Source organism: Lepidochelys kempii, chromosome 11 (assembly GCF_965140265.1).
Source record: "Lepidochelys kempii isolate rLepKem1 chromosome 11, rLepKem1.hap2, whole genome shotgun sequence".
Taxonomy (NCBI): domain Eukaryota; kingdom Metazoa; phylum Chordata; order Testudines; family Cheloniidae; genus Lepidochelys; species Lepidochelys kempii.
The window spans coordinates 60,217,711-60,229,676 of NC_133266.1; positions in this window are offsets into that span (position 1 = coordinate 60,217,711).

The window sequence follows — 11,966 nt, forward strand, 5'->3', positions numbered from 1 at the left end:
CCTCACAAGACTGGACATCAGTAGAAATGTCCTTGCCCACCCCCTCCCAGTGCAATGGACTTCCCCAAACGGTCCTCAGTGCTGTTCGCCCCAGCATGGCCACTAGGGTGATCGTGGGCAAAGCTCAAGAGCTTTTTCCTATACATAGTTGGAACTACCAACTGTCTCTGAGGATGCCAGTCGTCTTTGTACCCACCAGAAAGAGTCTGCTTGTATAAGAGTCCTCCTTCTATAACAAACCTGGACCTGTTAGAAGAGCTGAGAGGCGGTGAGTTGCTCCATGCCGAGTCTCTCATCCGCTTCCTGCTCTGCCTGGAACTGCTCCCTTGATGCTGGAGACATTAGTTCCTCGCTGGGTTGTGGACTTGGGCTTGGTCCCACTGGAAGCGATGCAGGTGATGGGGTTGTTTCCGTTGACTGAACTGCTCTACGCTGGTGCACTAGGTGGTATTTCAGGCTCCGGTTGAGCCTTTTGCATCAGTTTAGCTGCTGAGCCCTTTAGTGCTGGCTCCCCTGACTCTGGTGGGATTGCAAGCACAGGTTTTGGTGCTGACTGCTCTGCCAGTTCTGATCCTTGGGCTGGTTCTGGCTGGGTCCCAGGAACTGGATCTACAACTGCTGTCATTAGAATCTGGTCTGGAGTCTAGTTCCACCACCTCTGGCTGGGTTCCTGTAGGAGGCTCAGGAACGGAGTTAGGTGTGGAGGCCTGTTTAGCCTGGCTGCAGGTGACCATCCGCACCCTTTTTGTTAGCCTCACATGGGAAGCAGCATGGGAAGAGGATAATCATCATAGACTGCAACAGTCCATATTCCTGACCAGCCCTTGTACTGGACAGGCAACCTGCCTGTAGGCAAATTAAAAGAGTTGGCCTTTAAGGGTTGCACAGTCACTTGGGCCTCTGGGTCGATGAATTTGGGGTCTACCAGGGATTGGTGGATAGCTGACACCTGTGCTTCAGTGTCTCTCCACGCAGTAATTTTCCTCCCGTCCACACTCAGTTTCCCTTTGCTCTGGCGGTATTTGTAAGACATCTGGACCCAAAGGCTCTTGATGGGACTCCGGGGTGATGAGTTGTAGTCAGCTGGTGCTCTTGAGGCAGTTGGTCTTCACATGCCCCAGCTCATTACATTTAAAGCATCGCCCATCTGACTGTGGGCTAGGGCAAGGTGGGTGTTTGGAGAGTTGGGGGGGGGGGATGAGAGAGCATCTGGGGTCTCCCTGGCTGTATGGAGGACTCCTCCTTGCGAGGTGGAGCTTTGGGCTGACCCCAATGGTGGGGTGTTTTCTTGGGTTGCCCCTTCTGGTATCCGCTCCACCTGCTACTAGCTTTCTTCTTCTCTGCCACTTCCACCCATTTGGTTCTGATCTCCCTAGCCTTGGTTACAGTTTTGGGCTTCCCATCTAGGATGTACCTTTCTGTTTCCTCAGGAACACCCTCTAAGAACTTCTCCATTTGCATGAGGAGAGACAGATCTTCCAGAGATTTAACGCTTGCTCCTGATATCTAGGCATCCCAATTTTTCACAATGTGGTAGGCGTGTCGGGAAAATGCCACGTCTGGTTTCCACCTTAAGGCTCTGAACTGCCGACGGGCCTGCTCAGCTGTTAGTCCCATTCTAATTCTGGCCTTTTGTTTAAAAAGGTCGTACTCATTCATGTGTTCTTTAGGCATTTCAGCAGCTACCTCTGCAAAGGGTCCACTGAGTTGTGGCCTCAGCTCCACCATATACTGGTCTATAGGGGTGTTGTACCCAAGGCAGGCCCTTTTGAAATTTTCTAAGAAGGCCTCTGTATCACCTACCTTGTATGTGGGGAATTTCTTGGAATGGGGAGCAGTACCTGGAGAAGGACTGTTAGGGTTTCTGCTTGATCCAGCTTAGCCCTTTCCAGTTCCAAGCGCTTCAGCTCTAACTCCGCCTCCAAGCGCTTCGCCTGCATTTCCGCCTCCGCTTCCAACTCAAAGCGCTTCGCCTCTCTTTTGTCCTCCACTTCCAAACGCATCGTCTGTAGGAAGAAATCCCAGTCTTCCGAAGTCAGAACTCTGGGTTAAGGGCATTCCTCCAGCTTGGCACCTGGATCTTGGTTGGGGGAGGGCTGACCCTTTCCCCTATCCACTCCCTTCATTTCCATCATGGAGCCAGATGTCTGGGCTTGATCTGGGTCTATCTTCTCCATGGCGTGCCGCTTTGGGAAGACTGGTTTTTCTAAGGTTTTGGTGCCAGACCTCAACCTCATGCACAGGCTGCCCTCTTCTTAGCCTAATTATTTCATTGCCACAAAGCTAGAAAAGAAAAGAAAAATCTGTTTGTTGGACTCCCTGGCTTCTTTGGTGTGCCTGTTCCCCCTCAGGCAGCAAAGGAAAAAAAGCGGGGAGGGAACCTCCCTGGCTTTCAAGCAGCCAAAAGGACAAGTGTCCTTTTTAAAATCCTGAGGTCTGTGCTTCTGGTTCAAAATGATCCCACTGCTCTGCCACCATGTCAAGGCTGAATCCCCACTCTGTCACTCTGAGTGCAGAAGTTAGGGGCCTGAAAGGATTCTAAAAATTAATACATGCCACTCCAGACTTGTATTAAACTCCCACGGTTACAGCTTTTCTCTGACCTCGACTTTGCAAACGCTGCCACCACCCAAATGAAAAAAAACAAAACAAAAAACAACCAACCAACCCTTGAACCCAGGAAGGAACACTTGAGAATTCCTCCCTGCAGGGTATCCTCAAGCCCTTTCACACCCCTCTCCAAAGAAGAGCTGAGAAAGAAAACAAATGAAATTAGCTGTGGCTACCAGCTTATCAAACATGCACAAACCTCTTAGGACTTTAAAAAAGGTAAATTTTATTAAAACAAAAAGGAAAAAAATTACATCTGGAACTTAGGCTTTTTCTAGATTTTAAAAGAGCAATTCAAAAAATCAAGCACCCAAAATAGCTTTCTTGGGGGTTCCGCTTAAAGGTTACAAGCAAACAAAAGCATCTGGGCTTAGCACAGAAGAGATCCACAAGCCAAAATAAAAAATAAACCTGATTGTGTTGTGACAGGGTCAGGCCAGCTGGCTACAGGAGAGTGATAGAAGGCAGATATATTAGCCCCAGGTTAAGTAGGTCCCTTTTCTCTGGGTAAGGTAACAGGGAAGGTTCCAGAACAATCAGGAACTTTCTGGAAACAAGGCGTGGCAGCCAAGACGCCGAAAACAAGAACAGATTTATCACATTAACCTCTTGAAACCTTGGCACCAGCGAGAGGCATCTGTAGTGGCCCAAGAGGCCCCGATCCAGGGAAATAACCTACATGAGCAGATCAGGATATCCCCTGATCTGACACCGAACCAGAATAAGGAGGTAACTGAGATGATTAACTGGTACCAGGACGTGTTTTCAACCAAACCAGGCTGGACCACCAAAGCATATCGCAAGGCCCTACCGGGTCCCCGCAGCAAAAAAGGAAGGAGACCAAGGCAGAGGTAAAAAGGATGTTGGAACTGGGAGTCATAGAAGAGTCCCACAATCAATGGTTGAGCCAGATTGTGTTGGTGCCCAAACACAACGACACCACTAGGTTTTCTAATGACTTTCGCCGGCTGAATGAGATATCCAAACTTGATGCATACCCCATATTGATGAGTTAGTTGACTGCCTATGCAATGCCCGATTTTTTGACCACCCTTGATTTAACAAAGGGATACTGGCAGATTCCCTTGCCAAAGAGGTGAAAGAAAAGATGGCATTCTCTACACCAGTACATCAATATACTGTTTGTCCTTTTGCACCTGCCACCTTCCAGCATCTTATGGACAAGCTCCTGCAGCCCCATACCAGTTATGCAGCTGCGTACCTGGATGATGTGATTATTCACACCCCCGACTGGAAGACCCACTTGGAAAAGGTGGAAGCGGTATTGGACACACTAAGCCAGGCTGGCCTCACAGCCAACCCAGCCAAGTGTGCTATAGGGCTAGCTGAGGCTAAATACCTTGGCTACATTGTAGGAAGGGGCACAGTCAAGCCCCAACTAAACAAACTAGAGGCTATCCAAAATTGGCCCTGGCCGAATTGGAAAAAGCAACTCTGGGCATTCCTGGGTGTGGTGGGGTACTACTGGCGATTTATTCCCCATTTCGCTACTAGAGCGAGTCCCCTGACAGACCTGATAAAAGCCTAGGGTCTGGACATGGTGAAGTGGACTGACACTGCAGAGAATGCATTCACGGATCTACGAACAGCCCTCTGCAGTAACCCTGTGCTTATAGCCCCTTCATAGACTTCAACAAAGAGTTCATTTTACAAACAGATGCATCTGAAGTAGGATTGGGAGCTGTCCTATTGCAGATGGTTGGAGACGAAGAACAACCAATCCTCTACCTCAGCAGGAAACTCCTCCCGAGAGAGCAGAAGTATGCTGTGGTTGAGAGAAAGTGCCTTGCTGTGAAATGGGCCATGGAAACACTACATTATTACCTGCTAAGACAACGGTTTACCCTTGTGACCGACCATGCACCCCTCCAGTGGATGCAGCGAAATAAAGAGAAGAACGCAAGGGTCACCAGATAGAAAGGTTGTCGGGACAGAAACCAATTCACCATACAACACTGGGCTGGAAGCCACCATGGCGATGCAGATCGCTTGTCACGGGTACACTGCCTGACGTCTCAAGTTGCCCAGCCCCGTGGTGTTGAGCAGAGGGGTGCGGGGGATATGTGACAGGGTCAGGCAAGATGGCCACAGGAGAGTGATAGAAGGCAGATATTAGCCTGAGGTTAAGTAGGTCCCTTTTCCCTGGGTAAGGTAACAGGGAAGGTTCCAGAACAATCAGGAACTTTCTGGAAACAATTAAGGCAGACCGGCTGATTAGAACACCTGCAACCAATCAAGAAGCTGCTGGAATCAATTAAGACAGGCAGGCTAATCAGGGCACTGGGTTTTAAAAAGGAGCTCACTTCAGTTTGTGGGATGCGTGCGAGGAGCTGGGAGCAAGAAGCACAAGAAGCTGAGAGTGAGAAGGCTACTACTGGAAGACTGAGAAGTAGAAGCCTTATCAGACATCAGGAGGAAGGTCCTGTGGTGAGAATAAAGAAGGTGTTGGGAGGAGGCCATGGGGAAGTAGCCCAGGGAGTTGTAGCTGTCATGCAGCTGTTACAGGAGCCACTGTAGACAGCTGCAATCCACAGGTCACTGGGCTGGAACACGGAGCAGAGGGCGGGCCCGGGTTCCGCCCATCCCTCCATCCCCACAACTCCCTACTTGATACCGGAGGAGTTGCCCTGGACTGTGGGTTCCACCAGAGGGGAAGGTCTCCGGCCTGTTCCCTGATCCACTAGGTGGATCAGCAGAGATTGCGGGGATTGTTCTTCTTTTTCCCCATGCTGGCCAGTGATGAGGCTAACTGAGTGAATAGTAGATTTGAGCCTCGAAAGTGGCCAAACTGAGGGCTGCCTTGAACCTCTGAGGCAAGCAAATCCACCCATAAGCACAGGACCCACCAAGGCAGAGGAGGAACTTTGTCAGTGTCTAAACATTCCCTATCCAAATTTCTTCTAGGTATGGAAGATGAATTTTCATACCTGGTTCAAGCCTTACACAGCATTGCTGCTCCATGTCTCCTTCTCCGGAGAACGACAAAGGGAAACTATCTTTCCCAAATTTAAAAATTCTAGCCTTCCCATTGGCTCTTTTGGTCAGGTGACCACTCCTTTCCTTTACCTGTGGGCTTGTTAATGCTTTACAGGTAAAGCAAGCAGATAACAGACAACAAGAGGGATTTTACAGCTAACTGGCTGGTTGGGTTCATAAACCGGGGCTACCCCCCCCTTCATTTATCACATCCCGTCTTTGTTTTCTGAGAAGACTGACTCATCTGCACAGCATCAAGGACTCTTGAGCCACCTTGAAGTCCCTGGTCCTCCACACCCCTGCCACCCAACAGAGGCACTTTAGACCGCAGCCCCCTCCGAGGAATTATCAACCTCAGGGTAGGCAGGAAGGGTCGCACAGGAGAAATAGGAACTCAAGGAAGAGACCTCATCCCTCCTCTGATCAGGGTTCTGGCCAATCTAAACCCTCCTCAGGCCCAAAACCGGCCTTTTAAAGGCGCGCCCAGGGGTGATGCACCAGTGCAAAGACTGGATCCATCCCGTCTTACCTTTTCATCCTGTCTATCCTCATTCTACCAGGTGTGGGCCCATATTACATTGGGCCACTGGGTGCTCCACATGGTAGAGAGGGGATACTCCCTCCAATTCTCTGCCCTCCCGCCCACCTTCCCCATCCCTCCCAGGAACCCTCTCACGAGCAACTTCTTATACAGGAGGTGCAATCGCTCCTATTGCTGGGGCAAGTGGAAGAGGTTCCTCAGGAGCAGAAGGGGAAGGTCTTCTATTCCCGGTATTTCCTAATATTGAAAGCCAAAGGCGGGCTCAGGCCTATCCTAGACCTGTGAGAGCTCAACAAATTCATAAAGAAACTCAAGTTCCACATGGTTTCCTTGGCCTCTATCATCCCTTCCTTGGATCCAGGGGACTGGTATGCTGCTCTCGACTTGAAGGATGCGTACTTTCATATAGCAATCACACCATCCCAAAGAAAATACCTCAGGTTTGTGGAGCACAATAACCACTTCCAGTTCAGTCCTTCTGTTCAGCCTGTCAGCAGCGCTTCAAGTATTTACCAAACGCATGGCAGTCATGACTGTGTGTCTGCGCAGGCACTGGGTACAGGTGTTCCCATACCTTGACAACTGGCTCATCAAGGACCGCTCCAAGGCTCAAGTGGATGCACAAGTTAGATTCCTCATTGCAACGTTCGATGAACTGGGCCTTCTCCTGAATGCGAGGAAGTCAACTCTGTCCCCTATTCAGAGGGCAGAGTTCACTGGGCCAGTGCTGGACTCAACCCACGCCTGGGCGTACCTACCAGAGTCGAGGTTCCGGGCCCTGGACAACACATTCAGAGTCTCAGGCAGTTCCTCACCACCACAGCAAGGAATTGCCTCAAACTCCTGGGACACATGGCCGCTTGCACCTATGTGGTGCAACACGCCAAGCTCAGACTCCAGCTGCTCCAATCATGGCTATCCTCAGTGTATTGGCTGGTTGGGGACAGTTTGGACAGGGTCGTGACTTTGCCTCGCCCGGTCCTCAACTCCCTTCTGTGGTGGCTCAATCCACAGCTAGTGTACGCAGGGGTCCCCTTAGTCAGCCCCCAGATGACTCTCTTGTTGGTTATGTGTGCAGCAGACACGGGCTGGCAGGCGCACCTGGGAGACCTCAGGACACAAGGCCTCTGGTCTTAGGCGGTGCTTGCTCTCCACATCAGTGTCAGAGAGCTGAGAGTGGTATGCCTGGCATGTCAGACTTCTGAGCCCACTTAAGTGGGAGATGTGTATCCATGATGACAGACAACACCATGGCAATGTTTTATATCAACAAACGGGGGCGGGTGCACACTCCTCTCCCCTTTGTCAGGAAGCCCTCATGTTGCTGGACTTCTACATAGAGCAGTCAATACACCTGCAAGCATCGTACCTCCCTGGGGTACAGAACAAGTTAGCAGACTATCTCAGCAGGTCGCTTCACGAGCGGACGTTGTGAACTCCATTTTCCATCAGTGGGGCTTTCCCCAGCTAGACCTCTTTGCCACACAGCACAACAGGAAGTGTCAGCAGTTCTGCTCCTTCCTGAATCACAGCCCGGGCTCCATAGCAGACGCATTCCTCCTTCCCTGAGGACGCCTCAGGGCATAGGCGCCAACTTGCCTGTTTTCCCCTGGGTGCTCGACACCCCTCCCTGCCCCCGACTCCACCTCTTTCCACCCCTGCCCCGCCCCTATTCCAACTCCTTCCACAAATCTCCACCTCCTCCCCTGAGCATGCCACGTTCCCGCTCCTCCCCACTCCCTCCCGGAGCTTGTTAATGGCAGAAGCGGCCAGGTGGGAAATGCTGGGAGATAGGTGGAGGAGCGGGGACACTGTGCACTTGAGGTGGGGGGGGAAGGGGAGGATGAGGAGGTGGGGCGGGGCATGAGGGGAGCTTGGCTGCCAGTGGGTGCAGAACACCTACTAATTTTTCCCCCGCGTGCTCCAGCCCTTGAGCACCCACAGAGTTGGTGCCTATGCCGTAGGGCTGTCCCTAGGCAGACACAGAATACGCAGCTGCATAGGGCACCATGAAATTTGGGGCACCATGAAATTTGGGGCACCAAATTGCCCCAAATTTCATGGTGCCTTAGGCAGCTGTGTGCTGCACATGTGGCAGCACCAGCTCCAGCGACCAGCCCTATCCCTTGGCCATTCCCCCCGACAGGCTGCACCCACTGCAAGGGGCACGACCATTCCTGGGGCGGTGTGGGGCCCCAGACAACTCTCTCCGCCCCACCTCTTAGCCTTCTCCCCCTTGCTCCGCCCCCAGCCCACCCCCATTCCACTCTTCCCCCAGCGACCCCGCACTCACCGCCGGCGGCGGGAAGCAGAGCAACTCAGCCCCAGCCTGCTCTACTCTGCTGGCTCCCAGCTGCGTTGCGGGGGGGGAGGGGTTGGGGAAAGGACCATCCCCACACACTCACTGGTGGCGGGAACCGTAGCAATGTGGCTGGGAGCTGGCGGAGTAGAGCACGCTGGGGCCGGTTTGCGCCGCTTCCCACTGCTGCCGGTGAGTGAGGGGGGGACCCCTTCCCCCAAACCCCGTTCCCTGAGCGACACAGCTGGGGTGGGAGGAGCGAAGCGAGCTGGGTCGTTCTGCTCCCGGCCCCCCCCACTAATCCTCTGGGCCTGTGGGCCCCCCAAAGTGGCCCCCCACAGCTCCTGCCTCCCCAGCCCCGCAGGCCTTGAGTGCAGCCCAGAACCTGGGGTGTGTGGGGGAGAGAAAAGCAGGTGCTCGGGCACCATAATTGGTAGGGATGGCCCTGGGAGGCTGTCTCCTATACATGTTCCCACCTACCCCTCTCATTCACAAGGTGCTCCTGATGATATGGAGGGATCAAGTGGTGGTAATATTGATAGCCACAGCAACACTGATACACATCTCTCCCAGAAATGTCCGTGGAAGCCCCAGTCACATTGCTGCTCTTCCCTGACTTAATAACTCAGGATCACGGCTGTCTCCAGCACCCAAACCTTAAGTTATTGCACCTCACGGCGTGGAAGCTCCATGGCTAAATCTGGTGGAGCTTTCTTGTTTGAACCAGGTTAGACAAGTCCTCTTTGGCAGTAGGAAACCCTCCACCAGGGCTATGTACCTTGCCAACTGGAAGAGATTCTCAATTTGGTCAGCACAGCACCGTTCATCCCTGATGCTCACTTCTATTCCACTCATATTGGACTACCTTCTCCGTCTCAAGCAGCAGGGGCTGTCCATGTTATCAATAAGGCTTCACTTGTCCTCCATCTCTGCCTTCCATTCAGGCACGGAGGACCAATCCTCTTCACCAACCCTATGGTCAGCAGTTTCCTCAAAGGTCTCGACAGGCTATATCTGCAAGTTCGACAGCCAGTCCTGCCCTGGGACCTCAACCTTGTTCTTTCCAGGCTCATGCGACTGCCCTTTGAACAACTAGCAACATTTTCCCTGCTCTACCTCTCATACAAGGCCGCATTTCTGGTAGCGATAACCTCAGCCAGGAGGGTGTCTGAGCTCAAGGCCCTAACATCAGAGCCTCCTTACACTGTGTTCTATAAGGACAAGGCTCAGCTCACGCCACACCCAGCTTTCCTCCCGAAGGTTGTCTCCCATTTCCACATGAACCAGGACATCTTCCTCCCAGTGTTCTATCCTAAGCCACACTCAAGCAGCGGGGAGCAGAGACTTCACTCATTGGATATCTGCAGACATCCAGGCTTTTACATTGAGAAAACAAAGCTGTTCCAAAAGTCTATACAACTTTTCATGGCTGTAGCAGACAGAATGAAAGGTCTTCCAGTCTCTTCTCAACGAATTTAGTCATGGATCACATCGTGAATCCAAAAGTGTTGCAAACTGGCAGAGGTGCTTTCCCCTCAGCTCACTCCACCAGGGCGCAGGTTTTCATCCAGGAAATATGCAGAGGCGATGTCCTCCATACACACTTTCACCACACACTATGCGATCACCCAACAGGCCAGAAACAATGCGGCCTTTGGTAGAGCAGTTGTCCTATCAGTGGACAACTCCGACCCCACCCCCGTAACTTAGGTTTGGGAGTCACCTGATTGGAATTGACATGAACAAGCACTAGAAGAAGAAAAAAAACATTTCTTTGAGTTGTAATGTTCATGTCCATTCCAATACCCACCCTTCTGCCCCACTGTCAGAGTAGCTGACAAGAAGGAACTGAAGGGAGGTCAGGTCGGCAGGGTACTATATTGAGCGCCATGAGGGCACGACTCCAGGGAGTGCCCAGGCCGACCCTTCTGATACTGTTAGGGGAAAAAAATCTTCCAACTGTCATGCACGCAGCACACGCACACCTAATTGGAATGGACATGAACACATCTTGAAGAACAACAGTTATGAGAAGGTGAGTAACAGTTTTTTCAGGTGCAGGAGACTCTGGGCTGGGGGATAGAGCCGTGCGGTTTCGAGTATGAGAGGGGGCTCCAGGCTCAGGCTGGGGGTTGGGGTTCCAGGGTGGGGAAGAAATTAGGGGTTCAGTGTGCAGGAGGAGGCTAGGGAGGAGTATGTGACCCTTCTTGAGCCTCCCAGGCGTCGCCTTTGTAGGTACTCAACTTTAGGCACTCAAGTTTGCAAATTTTGGACAAGTGATTTGCCCAAACAATTAAAGGAGTATCTGAGATGGGCAGAAAACTCAAGTAAAATGTACTGTCACAAATGTAATGTGGCTATGTTAACACTGCTGTACAGATCTTTACTACTGAATTTCCTGACCTATGCGTAGCTAATTTATTGCATTAACTTTTTGCATTTAATTTCTAGCACTGGAGAAAGGTGGTAAATAGTGAAGATTGTCTGTTATTGCTCAAGGACATTCACTGAGCAATCCTGGCAGCCAGTGACAAATAATATCATACATGGAGCAACCATGAGGAGATAGTGCTCCTCAGTTAAAATGACATAAATTGTGCCGGTTACCAGTCTTTCACACATTTAGTGTGTAAAATAGTTTCACCTAAATTAGTTTAGTCTTAAGGCCTTCCTGAGTTCATGCCCACAACGATTTACCTGAATATTTGGCATTAGCACAAAGATGTATAAGGATTGTTTCTATCAGAATATTTTTCCATAATATTTTAATTAAAGTATTTTTAAAAACACTTAATACAAACAAGATAATGTATACTAATAGAGCAAGGCTAAGCACAGTAACAATATATTACTAATAATTTATGAGGTACAATTTAACGTTTACTTGATAATGTGATTATAAATAGGTAATCACACTGATAATATTCAATAGCAATATCGTGTTTGCAAGCCATTACTGAAGTGAGTTTCAAATGTAGAAAGTTATTTTCAGTAACAAAGAAGGAAGGCTATTTTGCCAGTTGTGGTAGGTACGGAGCTATGGTAAGAGAGGTTCATGTATCAGTTTTGTCATTGTTTAAAGTTGAGGAGCTTTTCCCAAATAATCTGAACATATGAACTATAAGGCAGTTAACAAGTTATTTTTACAGGTTTTATTGCAGGGATATGAAATAGGAATCTATCAGATAACTAATACTGAAAAGTTTACACAAAAAGTATTAGCAGTATCCCAAAAGTCTCCCAGATAGCTGGTATCCACATCAGTAAAGACAAATAGCCAGTGATGGTCTAAACTTTGGTGTTGAGTAACTGTGCTCTCATTACTGATTTACTGCATTTAGGACTAACAACAATTAAGTGGGTAGTCCTATACCTAATGAAAGACACTTAGGACAGCTTGATAACAATTCTTGAAGACCTAGGTTCAATTCCCTATTCATCTTCTGACTTCTTTTCTGACTTTGGACACACCTCACTTGATCTCTGTGTGCCCTAATTCTCATCTGTAAAATAGGAATG